We start from the raw sequence: 20,985 nt of genomic DNA on the forward strand, positions 1-20,985 counted from the left end.
GAGTCCAGATACAGATCATTAAATGTCAGTAAGGATCCCTCTCTATTACAGTGGCAGAGGTCACAAAAGCTCACAGCTGGTGTTTCTGTAGTGTAGTGGTTATCACATTCGCCTTACACCCGAAAGGTCCCCGTTTCGAAACCGGGGTAAAACAAGCGCTAGATCTCCTTTTATATAGGACATGTGAGATGTAAAATTGATATAACATCTTGTAAATAGTTGTATCAACAGGAACTTTTAATGTCATTACAACACCATCTACCTATCCACCTTCATATATGATTTAACAATCATTTCCATACGCCTCCTGTATATCTTAGCAATAGCTCCTGTCGGGCACCTAACCTCTCTATGTCTTTCAGGAACAAGTCACAGGGATGATGTCAATGAGGTTTCAGGGAGACATAGAAAGTGCATGCGACCATTGCATCCCAGCTTCTTTATTGAATGGTGTGCGGAAGCCATTTATCTGCCAGGAACCACTCATCATTGTTCTTGGTCATGACACAGGGATCTGTGACTTGCCGTAACTCCATGCCTAAAATTGAACAAGACATTACCGTTACATCCTGTAGCGGGAAGGGGTTAATTTTATTAGTTAACCATAGAGCAGCAGCAAAACATAACTATGAATTACAAAACATCTTCTTATAAATTAGTTAATAGTGAAGATAGAATTGAAGAACATTGTTCAACGTTATGTGCATACAGTGAAGCGGCCTCGTTAGCACAGTAGGTAGCGCGGCAGTCTCATAATCAACACTTCCTCACCACTGTCTTTCTATGTTGTCAAACCCGCCATATTGCTATGAGACGACTTAGAGGTTGCAGTGACAGCCAAAGGCTCCAATGAGTGGGCAAGAACTGATTCATATGGCTATTTCCCTCCTAGTCACTCAATGGGAGTGCTGTGTTCAAAATGTGTAAGTGTCTGTGCACTTCCGCATATAGTGATGGGAGATAGCTAGTTGACTGTAGTGTCAACTATGGGTGTTCAGGTTGAGATCAGATCTTCCTTAACACCAATACATCAATAGTAAATTTGATCTTGTAACTATACTAGGTCTACAACAGAATAATAAAAGAGTAAAACTTAAATGAAACAAAAAACAAATGAAAAGATCAAAAAATTATGAAAACGAAATACAACAATATTCCCTGTCCTTCTCCCCAGCGTGAGGAAACCACTTTAATCACTGTGTGACACATACAAAAATGTCTGAATGTCACACAGAATGAACGGCACCCCATAATTTAGGAAATTATACCAGAATTCAATCATACTACACCTATGTGGTATAATGAGACACAAGGTGGGAAAGGACTATCTCTGGATTCTGATTTTACTAAGTGACCAACCATCCAAGATGGACACCTAATGAAGTACTAGGAAATGGGGACCCTGGAAACCTCGATGTGTGTAGGATAACACCCTCAGACAGTCAGTGTAAATAATCAAATCCTTTTATCAATTTGAGTCCAGATACAGATCATTAAATGTCAGTAAGGATCCCTCTCTATTACAGTGACAGAGGTCACCAAAGCTCACAGCTGGTGTTTCTGTAGTGTAGTGGTTATCACATTCGCCTAACACGCGAAAGGTCCCTGGTTCAAAACCGGGCAGAAACAAGCATTAGATCTCCTTTTATATAGGACATGTGAGATGTAAAATTGATATAACATCTTGTAAATAGTTGTATCAACGGGAACTTTTAATGTCATTGCAACACCATCTACCTATCCACCTTCATATATGATTTAACAATCATTTCCATACGCCTCCTGTATATCTTAGCAATAGCTCCTGTCGGGCACCTAACCTCTCTATGTCTTTCAGGAACAAGTCACAGGGATGATGTCAATGAGGTTTCAGGGAGACATAGAAAGGGGATGCGACCATTGCATCCCAGCTTCTTTATTGAATGGTGTGCGGAAGCCATTTATCTGCCAGCAACCACTCATCATTGTTCTTGGTCATGACACAGGGATCTGTGACTTGCCGTAACTCCCTGCCTAAAATTGAACAAGACATTACCGTTAAATCCTGTAGCGGGAAGGGGTTAATTTTATTAGTTAACTATAGAGCAGCAGCAAAACAAAAATATAAATTAGAAAACATCTTCTTAAAAATTAGTTAATAGTGAAGATAGAATTGAAGAACATTGTTCAACGTTATGTGCATACAGTGAAGCGGCCTCGTTAGCACAGTAGGTAGCGCGTCAGTCTCATAATCAACACTTCCTCACCACTGTCTTTCTATGTTGTAAAACCAGCCATATTGCTATGAGACGACTTAGAGGTTGCACTGACAGCCAAAGGCTTCAATGAGTGGGCAAGAACTGATTCATATGGCTATTTCCCTCCTAGTCACTCAATGGGAGTGCTGTGTTCAAAATGTGTAAGTGTCTGTGCACTTCCGCATATAGTGATGGGAGATAGCTAGTTGACTGTAGTGTCAACTATGGGTGTTCAGGTTGAGATCAGATCTTCCTTAACACCAATACATCAATAGTAAATTTGATCTTGTAACTATACTAGGTCTACAACGGAATAATAAAAGAGTAAAACTTAAATGAAACAAAAAACAAATGAAAAGATCAAAAAATTATGAAAACGAAATACGACAATATTCCCTGTCCTTCTCCCCAGCGTGAGGAAACCACTTTAATCACTGTGAGACACATACAAAAATGTCTGAATGTCACATAGAATGAACGGCACCCCATAATTTAGGAAATTATACCAGAATTCAATTATACTACACCTATCTGGTATAATGAGACACAAGGTGGGAAAGGACTATCTCTGGATTCTGATTTTACTAAGTGACCAACCATCCAAGATGGACCCCTAATGAAGTACTAGGAAATGGGGACCCTGGAAACCTCGATGTGTGTAGGATAACACCCTCAGACAGTCAGTGTAAATAATCAAATCCTTTTATCAATTTGAGTCCAGATACAGATCATTAAATGTCAGTAAGGATCCCTCTCTATTACAGTGGCAGAGGTCACAAAAGCTCACAGCTGGTGTTTCTGTAGTGTAGTGGTTATCACATTCGCCTTACACCCGAAAGGTCCCCGTTTCGAAACCGGGGTAAAACAAGCGCTAGATCTCCTTTTATATAGGACATGTGAGATGTAAGATTGATATAACATCTTGTAAATAGTTGTATCAATAGGAACTTGTACTGTCATTGCAACACCATCTACCTATCCACCTTCATATATGATTTAACAATCATTTCCATACGCCTCCAGTATATCTTAGCAATAGCTCCTGTCGGGCACCTAACCTCTCTATGTCTTTCAGGAACAAGTCACAGGGATGATGTCAATGAGGTTTCAGGGAGACATAGAAAGGGGATGCGACCATTGCATCCCAGCTTCTTTATTGAATGGTGTGCGGAAGCCATTTATCTGCCAGGAACCACTCATCATTGTTCTTGGTCATGACACAGGGATCTGTGACTTGCCGTAACTCCCTGCCTAAAATTGAACAAGACATTACCGTTACATCCTGTAGCGGGAAGGGGTTAATTTTATTAGTTAACTATAGAGCAGCAGCAAAACATAAATATGAATTACAAAACATCTTCCTAAAAATTAGTTAATAGTGAAGATAGAATTGAAGAACATTGTTCAACGTTATGTGCATACAGTGAAGCGGCCTCGTTAGCACAGTAGGTAGCGCGTCAGTCTCATAATCAACACTTCCTCACCACTGTCTTTCTATGTTGTCAAACCAGCCATATTGCTATGAGACGACGTAGAGGTTGCACTGACAGCCAAAGGCTCCAATGAGTGGGCAAGAACTGATTCATATAGCTATTTCCCCCCTAGTCATTTAATGAGAGTGCTGAGTTCAAAATGTGTAAGTGTCTGTGCACTTCCGCATATAGTGATGGGAGATAGCTAGTTGACTGTAGTGTCAACTATGTATGTTCAGGTTGAGATCAGATCTTCCTTAACACCAATACATCAATAGTAAATTTGATCTTGTAACTATACTAGGTCTATAACAGAATAATAAAAGAGTAAAACTTAAATGAAACAAAAAACAAATGAAAAGATCAAAAAATTATGAAAACGAAATACGACAATATTCCCTGTCCTTCTCCCCAGCGTGAGGAAACCACTTTAATCACTGTGAGACACATACAAAAATGTCTGAATGTCACACAGAATGAACGGCACCCCATAATTCAGGAAATTATACCAGAATTCAATCATACTACACCTATGTGGTATAATGAGACACAAGGTGGGAAAGGACTATCTCTGGATTCTGATTTTACTAAGTGACTAACCATCCAAGATGGACCCCTAATGAAGTACTAGGAAATGGGGACCCTGGATACCTCAATGTGTGTAGGATAACACCCTCAGACAGTCAGTGTAAATAATCAAATCCTTTTATCAATTTGAGTCCAGATACAGATCATTAAATGTCAGTAAGGATCCCTCTCTATTACAGTGGCAGAGGTCAACAAAGCTCACAGCTGGTGTTTCTGTAGTGTAGTGGTTATCACATTCGCCTAACACGTGAAAAGTTCCTGGTTCAAAACCAGACAGAAACAAGAATTAGATCTCCTTTTATATAGGACATGTGAGATGTAGAATTGATATAACATCTTGTAAACAGTTGTATCAACGGGAACTTTTAATGTCATTGCAACACCATCTACCTATCTACCTTCATATATGGTTTAACAATCATTTCCATACGCCTCCTGTATTTCTTAGCAATAGCTCCTGTCTGGCACCTAACCTCTCTATGTCTTTCAGGAACAAGTCACAGGGATGATGTCAATGAGGTTTCAGGGAGACATAGAAAGGGGATGCGACCATTGCATCCCAGCTTCTTTATTGAATGGTGTGCGGAAGCCTTTTATCTGCCAGGAACCACTCATCATTGTTCTTGGTCATGACACATTCATCTGTGACTTGCCGTAACTCCCTGCCTAAAATTGAACAAGACATTACCGTTACATCCTGTAGCGGGAAGGGGTTAATTTTATTAGTTAACCATAGAGCAGCAGCAAAACATAACTATGAATTACAAAACATCTTCTTATAAATTAGTTAATAGTGAAGATAGAATTGAAGAACATTGTTCAACGTTATGTGCATACAGTGAAGCGGCCTCGTTAGCACAGTAGGTAGCACGTCAGTCTCATAATCAACACTTCCTCACCACTGTCTTTCTATGTTGTCAAACCAGCCATATTGCTATGAGACGACGTAGAGGTTGCACTGACAGCCAAAGGCTCCAATGAGTGGGCAAGAACTGATTCATATGGCTATTTCCCTCCTAGTCACTCAATGGGAGTGCTGTGTTTAAAATGTGTAAGTGTCTGTGCACTTCCACGTATAGTGATGGGAGATAGCTAGTTGACTGTAGTTTCAACTATGGGTGATCAGGTTGAGATCAGATCTTCCTTAACACCAATACATCAATAGTAAATTTGATCTTGTAACTATATTAGGTCTACAACAGAATAATAAAAGAGTAAAACTTAAATGAAACAAAAAACAAATGAAAAGATCAAAAAAATTATGAAAACGAAATACGACAATATTCCCTGTCCTTCTCCCCAGCGTGAGGAAACCACTTTAATCACTGTGAGACACATTCAAAAATGTCTGAATGTCACACAGAATGAACAGCACCCCATAATTTAGGAAATTATACCAGAATTCAATCATACTACACCTATGTGGTATAATGAGACACAAGGTGGGAAAGGACTATCTCTGTATTCTGATTTTACTAAGTGACCAACCATCCAAGATGGACCCCTAATGAAGTACTAGGAAATGGGGACCCTGGATACCTCGATGTGTGTAGGATAACACCCTCAGACAGTCAGTGTAAATAATCAAATCCTTTTATCAATTTGAGTCCAGATACAGATCATTAAATGTCAGTAAGGATCCCTCTCTATTACAGTGGCAGAGGTCACCAAAGCTCACAGCTGGTGTTTCTGTAGTGTAGTGGTTATCACATTCGCCTAACACGCGAAAGGTCCCCGGTTCAAAACCATGCAGAAACAAGCATTAGATCTCCTTTTATATAGGACATGTGAGATGTAAAATTGATATAACATCTTGTAAATAGTTATATCAACAGGAACTTTTAATGTCATTACAACACCATCTACCTATCCACCTTCATATATGATTTAACAATCATTTCCATACGCCTCCTGTATATCTTAGCAATAGCTCCTGTCGGGCACCTAACCTCTCTATGTCTTTCAGGAACAAGTCACAGGGATGATGTCAATGAGGTTTCAGGGAGACATAGAAAGTGCATGCGACCATTGCATCCCAGCTTCTTTATTGAATGGTGTGCGGAAGCCATTTATCTGCCAGGAACCACTCATCATTGTTCTTGGTCATGACACAGGGATCTGTGACTTGCCGTAACTCCATGCCTAAAATTTAACAAGACATTACCGTTACATCCTGTAGCGGGAAGGGGTTAATTTTATTAGTTAACCATAGAGCAGCAGCAAAACATAACTATGAATTAGAAAAGATCTTCTTATAAATAAGTTAATAGTGAAGATAGAATTGAAGAACATTGTTCAACGTTATGTGCATACAGTGAAGAGGCCTCGTTAGCACAGTAGGTAGCGCGTCAGTCTCATAATCAACACTTCCTCACCACTGTCTTTCTATGTTGTCAAACCAGCCATATTGCTATGAGACGACTTAGAGGTTGCACTGACAGCCAAAGGCTCCAATGAGTGGGCAAGAACTGATTCATATGGCTATTTCCCTCCTAGTCACTCAATGGGAGTGCTGTGTTCAAAATGTGTAAGTGTCTGTGCACTTCCGCATATAGTGATGGGAGATAGCTAGTTGACTGTAGTGTCAACTATGGGTGTTCAGGTTGAGATCAGATCTTCCTTAACACCAATACATCAATAGTAAATTTGATCTTGTAACTATACTAGGTCTACAACAGAATAATAGAAGAGAAAAATTTAAATGAAACAAAAAACAAATGAAAAGATCAAAAAATTATGAAAACGAAATACGACAATATTCCCTGTCCTCCCCAGCGTGAGGAAACCACTTTAATCACTGTGAGACACATACAAAAATGTCTGAATGTCACACAGAATGAACAGCACCCCATAATTTAGGAAATTATACCAGAATTCAATCATACTACACCTATGTGGTATAATGAGACACAAGGTGGGAAAGGACTATCTCTGGATTCTGATTTTACTAAGTGACCAACCATCCAAGATGGACCCCTAATGAAGTACTAGGAAATGGGGACCCTGGATACCTCGATGTGTGTAGGATAACACCCTCAGACAGTCAGTGTAAATAATCAAATCCTTTTATCAATTTCAGTCCAGATACAGATCATTAAATGTCAGTAAGGATCCCTCTCTATTACAGTGGCAGAGGTCACCAAAGCTCACAGCTGGTGTTTCTGTAGTGTAGTGGTTATCACATTCGCCTAACACGCGAAAGGTCCCTGGTTCAAAACCGGGCAGAAACAAGCATTAGATCTCCTTTCATATAGGACATGTGAGATGTAAAATTGATATAACATCTTGTAAATAGTTGTATCAACAGGAACATTTAATGTCATTACAACACCATCTACCTATCCACCTTCATATATGATTTAACAATCATTTCCATACACCTCCTGTATATCTTAGCAATAGCTCCTGTCGGGCACCTAACCTCTCTATGTCTTTCAGGAACAAGTCACAGGGATGATGTCAATGAGGTTTCAGGGAGACATAGAAAGGGGATGCGACCATTGCATCCCAGCTTCTTTATTGAATGGTGTGCGGAATCCATTTATCTGCCAGGAACCACTCATCATTGTTCTTGGTCATGACACAGGGATCTGTGACTTGCCGTAACTCCCTGCCTAAAATTGAACAAGACATTACCGTTACATCCTGTAGCGGGAAGGGGTTAATTTTATTAGTTAACCATAGAGCAGCAGCAAAACATAACTATGAATTATAAAACATCTTCTTATAAATTAGTTAATAGTGAAGATAGAATTGAAGAACATTGTTCAACGTTATGTGCATACAGTGAAGCGGCCTCGTTAGCACAGTAGGTAGCACGTCAGTCTCATAATCAACACTTCCTCACCACTGTCTTTCTATGTTGTCACACCAGCCATATTGCTATGTGACGACTTAGAGGTTGCACTGACAGCCAAAGGCTCCAATGAGTGGGCAAGAACTGATTCATATGGCTATTTCCCTCCTAGTCACTCAATGGGAGTGCTGTGTTCAAAATGTGTAAGTGTCTGTGCACTTCCGTATATAGTGATGGGAGATAGCTAGTTGACTGTAGTTTCAACTATGGGTGATCAGGTTGAGATCAGATCTTCCTTAACACCAATACATCAATAGTAAATTTGATCTTGTAACTATACTAGGTCTACAACAGAATAATAAAAGAGTAAAACTTAAATGAAACAAAAAACAAATGAAAAGATCAAAAAATTATGAAAATGAAATACGACAATATTCCCTGTCCTTCTCCCCAGTGTGAGGAAACCACTTTAATCACTGTGAGACACATACAAAAATGTCTGAATGTCACACAGAATGAACGGCACCCCATAATTTAGGAAATTATACCAGAATTCAATCATACTACACCTATGTGGTATAATGAGACACAAGGTGGGAAAGGACTATCTCTGGATTCTGATTTTACTAAGTGACCAACCATCCAAGATGGACCCCTAATGAAGTACTAGGAAATGGGGACCCTGGATACCTCGATGTGTGTAGGATAACACCCTCAGACAGGAAGTGTAAATAATCAAATCCTTTTATCAATTTGAGTCCAGATACAGATCATTAAATGTCAGTAAGGATCCCTCTCTATTACAGTGGCAGAGGTCACCAAAGCTCACAGCTGGTGTTTCTGTAGTGTAGTGGTTATCACATTCGCCTAACACGCGAAAGGTCCCCGGTTCAAAACCGGGCAGAAACAAGCATTAGATCTCATTTTATATAATACATGTGAGATGTAAAATTGATATAACATCTTGTAAATAGTTGTATCAACAGGAACTTTTAATGTCATTGCAACACCATCTACCTATCCACCTTCATATATGATTTAACAATCATTTCCATACGCCTCCTGTATATCTTAGCAATAGCTCCTGTCGGGCACCTAACCTCTCTATGTCTTTCAGGAACAAGTCACAGGGATGATGTCAATGAGGATTCAGGGAGACATAGAAAGGGGATGCGACCATTGCATCCCAGCTTCTTTATTGAATGGTGTGCGGAAGCCATTTATCTGCCAGGAACCACTCATCATTGTTCTTGGTCATGACACAGGGATCTGTGACTTGCCGTAACTCCCTGCCTAAAATTGAACAAGACATTACCGTTACATCCTGTAGCGGGAAGGGGTTAATTTTATTAGTTAACCATAGAGCAGCAGCAAAACATAACTATGAATTATAAAACATCTTCTTATAAATTAGTTAATAGTGAAGATAGAATTGAAGAACATTGTTCAACGTTATGTGCATACAGTGAAGCGGCCTCGTTAGCACAGTAGGTAGCACGTCAGTCTCATAATCAACACTTCCTCACCACTGTCTTTCTATGTTGTCACACCAGCCATATTGCTATGAGACGACTTAGAGGTTGCACTGACAGCCAAAGGCTCCAATGAGTGGGCAAGAACTGATTCATATGGCTATTTCCCTCCTAGTCACTCAATGGGAGTGCTGTGTTCAAAATGTGTAAGTGTCTGTGCACTTCCGTATATAGTGATGGGAGATAGCTAGTTGACTGTAGTTTCAACTATGGGTGATCAGGTTGAGATCAGATCTTCCTTAACACCAATACATCAATAGTAATTTTGATCTTGTAACTATACTAGGTCTACAACAGAATAATAAAAGAGTAAAACTTAAATGAAACAAAAAACAAATGAAAAGATCAAAAAATTATGAAAATGAAATACGACAATATTCCCTGTCCTTCTCCCCAGCGTGAGGAAACCACTTTAATCACTGTGAGACACATACAAAAATGTCTGAATGTCACACAGAATGAACGGCACCCCATAATTTAGGAAATTATACCAGAATTCAATCATACTACACCTATGTGGTATAATGAGACACAAGGTGGGAAAGGACTATCTCTGGATTCTGATTTTACTAAGTGACCAACCATCCAAGATGGACCCCTAATGAAGTACTAGGAAATGGGGACCCTGGATACCTCGATGTGTGTAGGATAACACCCTCAGACAGTCAGTGTAAATAATTAAATCCTTTTATCAATTTGAGTCCAGATACAGATCATTAAATGTCAGTAAGGATCCCTCTCTATTACAGTGGCAGAGGTCACCAAAGCTCACAGCTGGTGTTTCTGTAGTGTAGTGGTTATCACATTCGCCTAACACGCGAAAGGTCCCCGGTTCAAAACCGGGCAGAAACAAGCATTAGATCTCCTTTTATATAGGACATGTGAGATGTAAAATTGATATAACATCTTGTAAATAGTTATATCAACAGGAACTTTTAATGTCATTACAACACCATCTACCTATCCACCTTCATATATGATTTAACAATCATTTCCATACGCCTCCTGTATATCTTAGCAATAGCTCCTGTCGGGCACCTAACCTCTCTATGTCTTTCAGGAACAAGTCACAGGGATGATGTCAATGAGGTTTCAGGGAGACATAGAAAGTGCATGCGACCATTGCATCCCAGCTTCTTTATTGAATGGTGTGCGGAAGCCATTTATCTGCCAGGAACCACTCATCATTGTTCTTGGTCATGACACAGGGATCTGTGACTTGCCGTAACTCCATGCCTAAAATTGAACAAGACATTACCGTTACATCCTGTAGCGGGAAGGGGTTAATTTTATTAGTTAACCATAGAGCAGCAGCAAAACATAACTATGAATTAGAAAAGATCTTCTTATAAATAAGTTAATAGTGAAGATAGAATTGAAGAACATTGTTCAACGTTATGTGCATACAGTGAAGCGGCCTCGTTAGCACAGTAGGTAGCGCGTCAGTCTCATAATCAACACTTCCTCACCACTGTCTTTCTATGTTGTCAAACCAGCCATATTGCTATGAGACGACGTAGAGGTTGCACTGACAGCCAAAGGCTCCAATGAGTGGGCAAGAACTGATTCATATGGCTATTTCCCTCCTAGTCACTCAATGGGAGTGCTGTGTTCAAAATGTGTAAGTGTCTGTGCACTTCCGCATATAGTGATGGGAGATAACTAGTTGACTGTAGTGTCAACTATGGGTGTTCAGGTTGAGATCAGATCTTCCTTAACACCAATACATCAATAGTAAATTTGATCTTGTAACTATACTAGGTCTACAACAGAATAATAGAAGAGAAAAATTTAAATGAAACAAAAAACAAATGAAAAGATCAAAAAATTATGAAAACGAAATACGACAATATTCCCTGTCCTTCTCCCCAGCGTGAGGAAACCACTTTAATCACTGTGAGACACATACAAAAATGTCTGAATGTCACACAGAATGAACAGCACCCCATAATTTAGGAAATTATACCAGAATTCAATCATACTACACCTATGTGGTATAATGAGACACAAGGTGGGAAAGGACTATCTCTGGATTCTGATTTTACTAAGTGACCAACCATCCAAGATGGACCCCTAATGAAGTACTAGTAAATGGGGACCCTGGATACCTCGATGTGTGTAGGATAACACCCTCAGACAGTCAGTGTAAATAATCAAATCCTTTTATCAATTTGAGTCCAGATACAGATCATTAAATGTCAGTAAGGATCCCTCTCTATTACAGTGGCAGAGGTCACCAAAGCTCACAGCTGGTGTTTCTGTAGTGTAGTGGTTATCACATTCGCCTAACACACGAAAGGTCCCTGGTTCAAAACCGGGCAGAAACAAGCATTAGATCTCCTTTTATATAGGACATGTGAGATGTAAAATTGATATAACATCTTGTAAATAGTTGTATCAACAGGAACTTTTAATGTCATTACAACACCATCTACCTATCCACCTTCATATATGATTTAACAATCATTTCCATACACCTCCTGTATATCTTAGCAATAGCTCCTGTCGGGCACCTAACCTCTCTATGTCTTTCAGGAACAAGTCACAGGGATGATGTCAATGAGGTTTCAGGGAGACATAGAAAGGGGATGCGACCATTGCATCCCAGCTTCTTTATTGAATGGTGTGCGGAATCCATTTATCTGCCAGGAACCACTCATCATTGTTCTTGGTCATGACACAGGGATCTGTGACTTGCCGTAACTCCCTGCCTAAAATTGAACAAGACATTACCGTTACATCCTGTAGCGGGAAGGGGTTAATTTTATTAGTTAACCATAGAGCAGCAGCAAAACATAACTATGAATTATAAAACATCTTCTTATAAATTAGTTAATAGTGAAGATAGAATTGAAGAACATTGTTCAACGTTATGTGCATACAGTGAAGCGGCCTCGTTAGCACAGTAGGTAGCACATCAGTCTCATAATCAACACTTCCTCACCACTGTCTTTCTATGTTGTCACACCAGCCATATTGCTATGTGACGACTTAGAGGTTGCACTGACAGCCAAAGGCTCCAATGAGTGGGCAAGAACTGATTCATATGGCTATTTCCCTCCTAGTCACTCAATGGGAGTGCTGTGTTCAAAATGTGTAAGTGTCTGTGCACTTCCGTATATAGTGATGGGAGATAGCTAGTTGACTGTAGTTTCAACTATGGGTGATCAGGTTGAGATCAGATCTTCCTTAACACCAATACATCAATAGTAAATTTGATCTTGTAACTATACTAGGTCTACAACAGAATAATAAAAGAGTAAAACTTAAATGAAACAAAAAACAAATGAAAAGATCAAAAAATTATGAAAATGAAATACGACAATATTCCCTGTCCTTCTCCCCAGCGTGAGGAAACCACTTTAATCACTGTGAGACACAGACAAAAATGTCTGAATGTCACACAGAATGAACGGCACCCCATAATTTAGGAAATTATACCAGAATTCAATCATACTACACCTATGTGGTATAATGAGACACAAGGTGGGAAAGGACTATCTCTGGATTCTGATTTTACTAAGTGACCAACCATCCAAGATGGACCCCTAATGAAGTACTAGGAAATGGGGACCCTGGATACCTCGATGTGTGTAGGATAACACCCTCAGACAGGAAGTGTAAATAATCAAATCCTTTTATCAATTTGAGTCCAGATACAGATCATTAAATGTCAGTAAGGATCCCTCTCTATTACAGTGGCAGAGGTCACCAAAGCTCACAGCTGGTGTTTCTGTAGTGTAGTGGTTATCACATTCGCCTAACACGCGAAAGGTCCCCGGTTCAAAACCGGGCAGAAACAAGCATTAGATCTCATTTTATATAATACATGTGAGATGTAAAATTGATATAACATCTTGTAAATAGTTGTATCAACAGGAACTTTTAATGTCATTGCAACACCATCTACCTATCCACCTTCATATATGATTTAACAATCATTTCCATACGCCTCCTGTATATCTTAGCAATAGCTCCTGTCGGGCACCTAACCTCTCTATGTCTTTCAGGAACAAGTCACAGGGATGATGTCAATGAGGATTCAGGGAGACATAGAAAGGGGATGCGACCATTGCATCCCAGCTTCTTTATTGAATGGTGTGCGGAAGCCATTTATCTGCCAGGAACCACTCATCATTGTTCTTGGTCATGACACAGGGATCTGTGACTTGCCGTAACTCCCTGCCTAAAATTGAACAAGACATTACCGTTACATCCTGTAGCGGGAAGGGGTTAATTTTATTAGTTAACCATAGAGCTGCAGCAAAACATAACTATGAATTATAAAACATCTTCTTATAAATTAGTTAATAGTGAAGATAGAATTGAAGAACATTGTTCAACGTTATGTGCATACAGTGAAGCGGCCTCGTTAGCACAGTAGGTAGCACGTCAGTCTCATAATCAACACTTCCTCACCACTGTCTTTCTATGTTGTCACACCAGCCATATTGCTATGAGACGACTTAGAGGTTGCACTGACAGCCAAAGGCTCCAATGAGTGGGCAAGAACTGATTCATATGGCTATTTCCCTCCTAGTCACTCAATGGGAGTGCTGTGTTCAAAATGTGTAAGTGTCTGTGCACTTCCGTATATAGTGATGGGAGATAGCTAGTTGACTGTAGTTTCAACTATGGGTGATCAGGTTGAGATCAGATCTTCCTTAACACCAATACATCAATAGTAATTTTGATCTTGTAACTATACTAGGTCTACAACAGAATAATAAAAGAGTAAAACTTAAATGAAACAAAAAACAAATGAAAAGATCAAAAAATTATGAAAATGAAATACGACAATATTCCCTGTCCTTCTCCCCAGCATGAGGAAACCACTTTAATCACTGTGAGACACATACAAAAATGTCTGAATGTCACACAGAATGAACGGCACCCCATAATTTAGGAAATTATACCAGAATTCAATCATACTACACCTATGTGGTATAATGAGACACAAGGTGGGAAAGGACTATCTCTGGATTCTGATTTTACTAAGTGACCAACCATCCAAGATGGACCCCTAATGAAGTACTAGGAAATGGGGACCCTGGATACCTCGATGTGTGTAGGATAACACCCTCAGACAGGAAGTGTAAATAATCAAATCCTTTTATCAATTTGAGTCCAGATACAGATCATTAAATGTCAGTAAGGATCCCTCTCTATTACAGTGGCAAAGGTCAACAAATCTCACAGCTGGTGTTTCTGTAGTGTAGTGGTTATCACATTCACCTAACACGTGGAAGGTCCCCAGTTCGAAACCGGGCAGAAACAAGCGTTAGATCTCCTTTTATATAGGACATGTGAGATGTAAAATTGATATAACATCTTGTAAATAGTTGTATCAACAGGAACTTTTAATGTCATTGCAACACCATCTACCTATCCACCTTCATATATTGTCGAAGTCAGTAAATTGGATAAAGTCATTTCAATTAAAGTCTAGCAAACTTGGTTGTCTTTGTTTGAAAAGATGCGTACGGTACGCATCGACGTACAAGAGCACGCTACGGCGTGAAAGGGCGTACGCATCCACTACACGTGGCAGCAACAGTAATTGATCTTTTACCATACATTCGCACAAACACGCATACTTATAAAATAGTACACATTAATGGTAGTTGCAACACATAGTCAGTTATGTCGAAATATAGTAGTATTTATATGTTATATCAGAGTTACATGCATATTAGTGAAATACACGGAACGGGTTAAAGGAATAACATCATCAGTGGTATCATAATGAACTTTGTTACATATCCTACTGTTTGGTTCACTCTGCGAGGGAATCGCAGAGTGCATACGCAAGTTATGAATGATAGGGAATTATGAACTACTTAAGACTAAGGAATCCTGGCGGGAAGAGCAGAGCATACCCCCTGCAGAGATGACCCCCTCCTTTGGATTCCTTAGGATGAACCAGCCAATGATTGACGACCCCTTGGACATTCCTGAGACCCGGACCAATAGATGCAAGCCATACCATCTTCATTGTATTACTGTATTTGATTGTGTATATAAGCAGCAGCTTGTGATCCAGAGTGCAGACATCTTGTCCCCAGACTTCAGGATTGAATGACTGCACTGGATCCAGAGCGCCTGCGATAAGTAACGGCTGTATTTACTATTACTTCGCTTGAGCATATTTTTCCACTTATTGCGAATAAATCTTTGTGCTTTGGAAACACAAATCGAGGTTCGACAATCGTTATTGGTTAGCGACAATACGCACATAACAATTTGGGGGCTCGTGAGCTTTGGAGGTTTCGTTGCCGATGATACGCAAGACCAACGGATTTCGGTTCCTCAACAAAGGGTGGAGACGCGTCATAAACGGGTAAGAATGCATGGTGTTCAAAACCTGAATTTTACTCTGTGTTGCGAAACCGAATGTCCGTTTTGCATTATCTAGGGCACGCTAACTAGAACCTAGGGACAAAAGAGAAAACTGTTTCTTTTTTCTGTCATTGTGCGTTTTAACTGTATTGCATTGTTTAGCGTATGTGTACTTCCTGCTGTGCGTACGCGAACTTCCGGTAAACTTGCCACGTGGTTAAACAATCGTTTTGATAGTTATTATACATGCATAGTATAATTACTTGTGAATGCCTCTGAGACATTATTACTATTGTTGGGAACTTTTGATTTTCTGCGCAGAAAAGGTGTATAGTGTGTGATGTTGTAACGTAGATACACTGTTTTATTGTTGAGGTGCTCAGTTGCTGTCTGACGAGGCGGATTGCCCAACTGAAGGACGGTATACAGGGCAGGTATACCGAATGCGAAAACTGGGTTTTCGCAAAGCGCTACCAATAGATCGCAAGGTTTGCTAATAATTAGTATTGGTAGGCAGTGCGATCCGATCGCACCGTTAGTGCGAATTGGTGAAGCAGCTAGGAGGAATTATACTGGAAAGGCAGGTTGATTGTATCGACTTTGCGCTCCCAGCGATAATAAACTCAGCAGATTTTTGTGGTTGAGCCAGGGTATCGAGGAGCTGATGGCGCTTGGGGCCCACAGTGATATTTCTGTATTAGGGACCCTAGCCAGGGGCGAGAAAAGCGAGTGAGCGCGGCTAAAGGAAATACGTTCACCGAGCATTATAGATCTCTAGCGGTGAGTATAGCAACAGAGTTGAAATTATTAGGTGGAAAGAACAGAGCATTGCGGTGTGTCTGTATTTCACATTTGGCCGGAAGGAACAGAGCATTGCGGTGTGTCTGTGTTCCGGGTAGAAGGTATATTGTTCAACATGGGTGCTAAGCATACGCTAGAGATGGTCAGTGTACTGCCTAAGGAAGGCCCTATTGGTTCAGCGAGGTTTCTCATGTGTAAGAAATATGGTGCATATGCAACTGTGTATTGTGACACGTGGGTCGGGATGACCAAAGCTTGTGATAGGCCTTTCCCAACAATAGGGAGTTTTAATGCAGAGGTACTAAATACTGTAAAAGATAAAATATGGTTGATCAAGTCAACGAAAAAGAGAAATAGACATAATGATTGTTTAAAATTGTGGCAAATGGAAGGTAACACGTGGCAGAGCAGCGAATGCAAACCGGAAATAGGCGTGGCGGATGTAACCATTGAGAAGCGTGGCGAACTCAGCGCAAGCGCGCCCCCGCCACCTTATGTGGCGGGAGGGGTAAGTACAGCCGTTGTTAAAACTGAAAATAGAAAAATTACTAAGTTGTACCCTGTTTTAAATCAGTTTCAATCAAGTGTATCTGAAAATGAAGATGAACCCACTGTGATTTCGGCCATTGCCCATGCTGTTAATGTACTAGAGGCTCAGCGCAAGTATGAGAAAATGGCTGAGATAGGTGAGAGTAGCGTGATCACTAGGAGTGAAAGTGTTCTAAATCTAGGGCCTGTAAATCCTGTAGCGTCCCCTGAAGTTAGTGTACCAGAGGGTGTGTTCCCGGTCCGCACAATATCGGTTCCCAATGGGAAACCAGATAAGGATGGTGTAGTTCCTTTAAGAAATGTTACAATGCATTGTCCCTGGACTAGATCAGAATTACGTTCCATTATGACTGAATTCCCGGACCCTAGAAAGGAGTTAGCTAAATGTCAGAAATTTGTTAAAGGCTTAGGGAATGCTCACAAACCAACCAGTAAGGATTGGCGGGTAGTGTTGAGGGCGTGTCTTCCTCCCAATACTAACATACAAAAATTTATTGGAGATTGTTTGTTGGAGGAAGATGACACCTTGACTGATGAGATTAACCAACGGAATATAGAACAAATTGTCAAACACTTAGCCATCTGTTTTCCAGTAGTGGTAAATTGGAGTAAGATTTTCACCATTAAACAAAAGGATAGTGAAACTGCCTCAGATTACTTTGCTAGAGCTATAACAGCGATCGCACGATTTACTGGGATATCCAACATAAGTGAGGACCCACATCACAGAGAGGTAGCTGTAGGGGTACTGATGGATGGCCTTAGGGAAAATTTAAAGACGAGAGTACAAACCACATTACCTAATTGGAGAGGCGTCACGGTAGACTCCCTTAGGGAGTCTGCTGTGGAGCATGACAAGAACCTTTTTAGAAAAAGGGAAGAGAAAAGTGATAAGTTAATGACGGTAAGTATACAGGCTCTAGAAGGGATGCACACACGACCACCAGCATACAACCCATATAACAGGAAACCTAAAGTGATCAGGTGTTTCAACTGTAACGAGGAAGGACATTACAGGAGAGATTGTAATAAAGAAAGACTCAATACACATAGGGGTGGGTCACATAGATATCCTCCAAGAAAGGATTCACATAGACTAGAAGACTCACATCTACCCGCGCATATTACGGCAGCAAATGCTGCGCGGGAAATCAATAGTCAGCGCTAGGGGTCAGGTCATACCTGTAGTCTACAGCCAGTGAGGTTAACTGAGAGTCAGAGTGAAGAACCAACAATGATAGTTGACATAGCTGGCAGGAAACAAACTTTTCTTGTAGATACAGGGGCGGCCCGATCTGTGATAACCTCTCCTTTCAATCTACAGGTGACCAGCAAAACTATTCCAGCTATGGGGGTGACGGGAAAAGTGTTACATTATCCTCTAACTAAACCCGCCGAAGTTACTATCGGGCTTCTGCATACTAAGCATTCGTTTCTCTTGGCTGCAGCGGCTCCTACTAACTTGCTAGGGAGAGACTTGTTATGTAAAATGGGATGTGTCATATACTGTACTTCAGATGGTGTGTTCCTAGATATACCCGAGAAGGTTGCACATGAGGTACAGGACATATTGGACACCCCTCAAAGGTTAATGTTACACTCTCCTGTTATAGAACAAAGTCCATCTCAAGTAAAGGGGATGTTGCTGGAAATACCAGATTCCCTATGGACCAGAGATGGACAGGACACTGGACTGATGGCAAACGTAGCCCCTGTCATGGTCAATCTAAAAAGTGGTAGGATAGCTCCAAAAATCCCACAGTATCCATTAAAACCGGAGGTGGAACTAGGGGTATATCCTGTTATTGAGAGGCTGTTACAACAAGGGATTTTAATTCGTACAGCCAGTACAGCAAATAGTCCCATTTTCCCTGTGAAGAAGAGTGGGGGGAGGGGCTATAGATTAGTCCAGGACTTAAGGGGAATTAACAAAGTTGTTGAGAGCCAATTCCCCGTAGTGCCGAATCCAGCTGTCATCCCCATGCAGATTCCACCGTCTGCCAGTCATTTTACTGTCATTGATCTATGTTCTGCTTTCTTCTCAGTCCCTCTTCACCCTGACTGCCAATACCTTTTTGCATTCTCCTACAGGGGAGTGCAATACACATGGACCAGACTACCCCAGGGGTTCATTGACAGTCCCAGTATTTTCTCCCAAGCCTTACATGACTGTTTGCAATCCTTTCAACCCCACAATGGGTCTGTTCTAATTCAATATGTGGACGATTTGTTGTTGTGCTCTGATTCTTTTATGTCATGTTTACATGATACTAAATTGTTGTTGCTTCATCTTTCACAAACAGGGCACAAGGTGGCAAAGGATAAATTACAGCCATGTCAGACTATGGTCAAATACTTAGGACACTGCCTCACTAATGGGCTAAGACACCTGACAACTGACAGAATTGAGGCCATACAACACATGACCCTGCCGCAGAGCCAGAAGCAGATTCGTACTTTCTTGGGGATGTGTGGATACTGTAGGTCCTGGATCCCAGGTTTTTCTATTCTGGCATTACCATTGCAGGAGCTAGTCTCCTCCTCAAAACCAGAACGTGTCGTACACACAGAAGAGTCAGAGCAAGCGTTCTTTAATCTTAAAGATAGTCTGAGAAGAGCACCTGCATTGGGAATACCTGATTATGAAAAGCCTTTTGAGCTATTTTGTACAGAAGCTGATGGCTGTGCAGCAGGTGTCCTCGCACAGAAACATGGTGACGCTAGTAGACCGGTAGCATACTACAGTGCACAATTAGACAATGTGGCAAGGTCACTCCCAACATGTCTCAGAAGTGTAGCAGCAACGGCCCTTCTAGTAAGTAAGAGCGAGGATGTAGTATTAGGACATAATTCAACCATCTATACACCCCATGCTGTATCAGCTCTGTTAAATTCAGCCCAAACCAGACATGTTTCTTCAGCTAGATTCACAAAGTGGGAACTAGCCCTGATGGCACCCTCAAACATCACCATCAAACGATGTAGCACCCTAAATCCAGCTACATACCTTTCGTATGTGTCTCAAGAGACACAAAGGGTGGGAGGTGAGGAGACCCTGGTTGATGATGAGTTAGGCAAGAATACTGACACGCATGACTGTATGGAACACCTGAATCAGACCTTTACTGCAAGGCCCGACATACGTGACACCCCCTTAGAAAATGTAGATTTTACGTTTTATACAGACGGAAGTTGCCATAGACAGACAGAGACAGGAGAGCTATGTACTGGTTACGCTGTTGTAGACGATCAGGATGTGGTAGAAGCTGAACCCCATGGTCCACCTCACTCAGCCCAGGTGGCGGAACTAGTAGCACTAAAGAGAGCGTGTGAACTGGCAGAGGGTAAATCAGCCAATATATATACTGACTCTAGGTACGCCTTCGGGGTAGTGCACGATTTTGGGGCCCTTTGGCGTCTTAGAAACTTTACGACAGCAGCAGGTACACCAGTGGCACACTCACAACACATAAAAGGACTTCTGACAGCGATACAGTTACCCAGAACAGTAGCCGTCATAAAGTGCAAAGCCCATACCTTTGAAGAAGACCCAGTGTCATTGGGCAACAACAGGGCAGACGAAGCTGCTAAATGGGCAGCAGGGCAACCTATGACTGTATCGACCGAGACTATGATGGTTTTTCAGACATTAGACACGCAGAAATTAATTG

General features: G+C 40.9%; 6 non-coding genes across 6 annotated transcripts; all 6 read left to right on the forward strand.

Moving 5' to 3' along the window:
* Positions 1–1,556: 1,556 nt before the first annotated feature.
* TRNAV-AAC (transfer RNA valine (anticodon AAC)) lies at positions 1,557–1,629 on the forward strand. Its single transcript has one exon. It is a non-coding gene; the product is annotated as a tRNA-Val (tRNA).
* Positions 1,630–7,454: 5,825 nt separating this feature from the next.
* On the forward strand, positions 7,455–7,527 carry TRNAV-AAC (transfer RNA valine (anticodon AAC)). The gene has a single exon. It is a non-coding gene; the product is annotated as a tRNA-Val (tRNA).
* A 1,402-nt stretch (positions 7,528–8,929) lies between these two features.
* TRNAV-AAC (transfer RNA valine (anticodon AAC)) lies at positions 8,930–9,002 on the forward strand. Its single transcript has one exon. It is a non-coding gene; the product is annotated as a tRNA-Val (tRNA).
* A 1,402-nt stretch (positions 9,003–10,404) lies between these two features.
* Positions 10,405–10,477, forward strand: TRNAV-AAC (transfer RNA valine (anticodon AAC)). The gene has a single exon. It is a non-coding gene; the product is annotated as a tRNA-Val (tRNA).
* Positions 10,478–11,879: 1,402 nt separating this feature from the next.
* Positions 11,880–11,952, forward strand: TRNAV-AAC (transfer RNA valine (anticodon AAC)). Its single transcript has one exon. It is a non-coding gene; the product is annotated as a tRNA-Val (tRNA).
* Positions 11,953–13,354: 1,402 nt separating this feature from the next.
* On the forward strand, positions 13,355–13,427 carry TRNAV-AAC (transfer RNA valine (anticodon AAC)). Its single transcript has one exon. It is a non-coding gene; the product is annotated as a tRNA-Val (tRNA).
* Positions 13,428–20,985: the final 7,558 nt, after the last annotated feature.

The sequence above is a fragment of the Mixophyes fleayi genome, assembly GCF_038048845.1.
Source record: "Mixophyes fleayi isolate aMixFle1 chromosome 4 unlocalized genomic scaffold, aMixFle1.hap1 SUPER_4_unloc_5, whole genome shotgun sequence".
Classification (NCBI taxonomy): Eukaryota; Metazoa; Chordata; class Amphibia; order Anura; family Limnodynastidae; genus Mixophyes; species Mixophyes fleayi.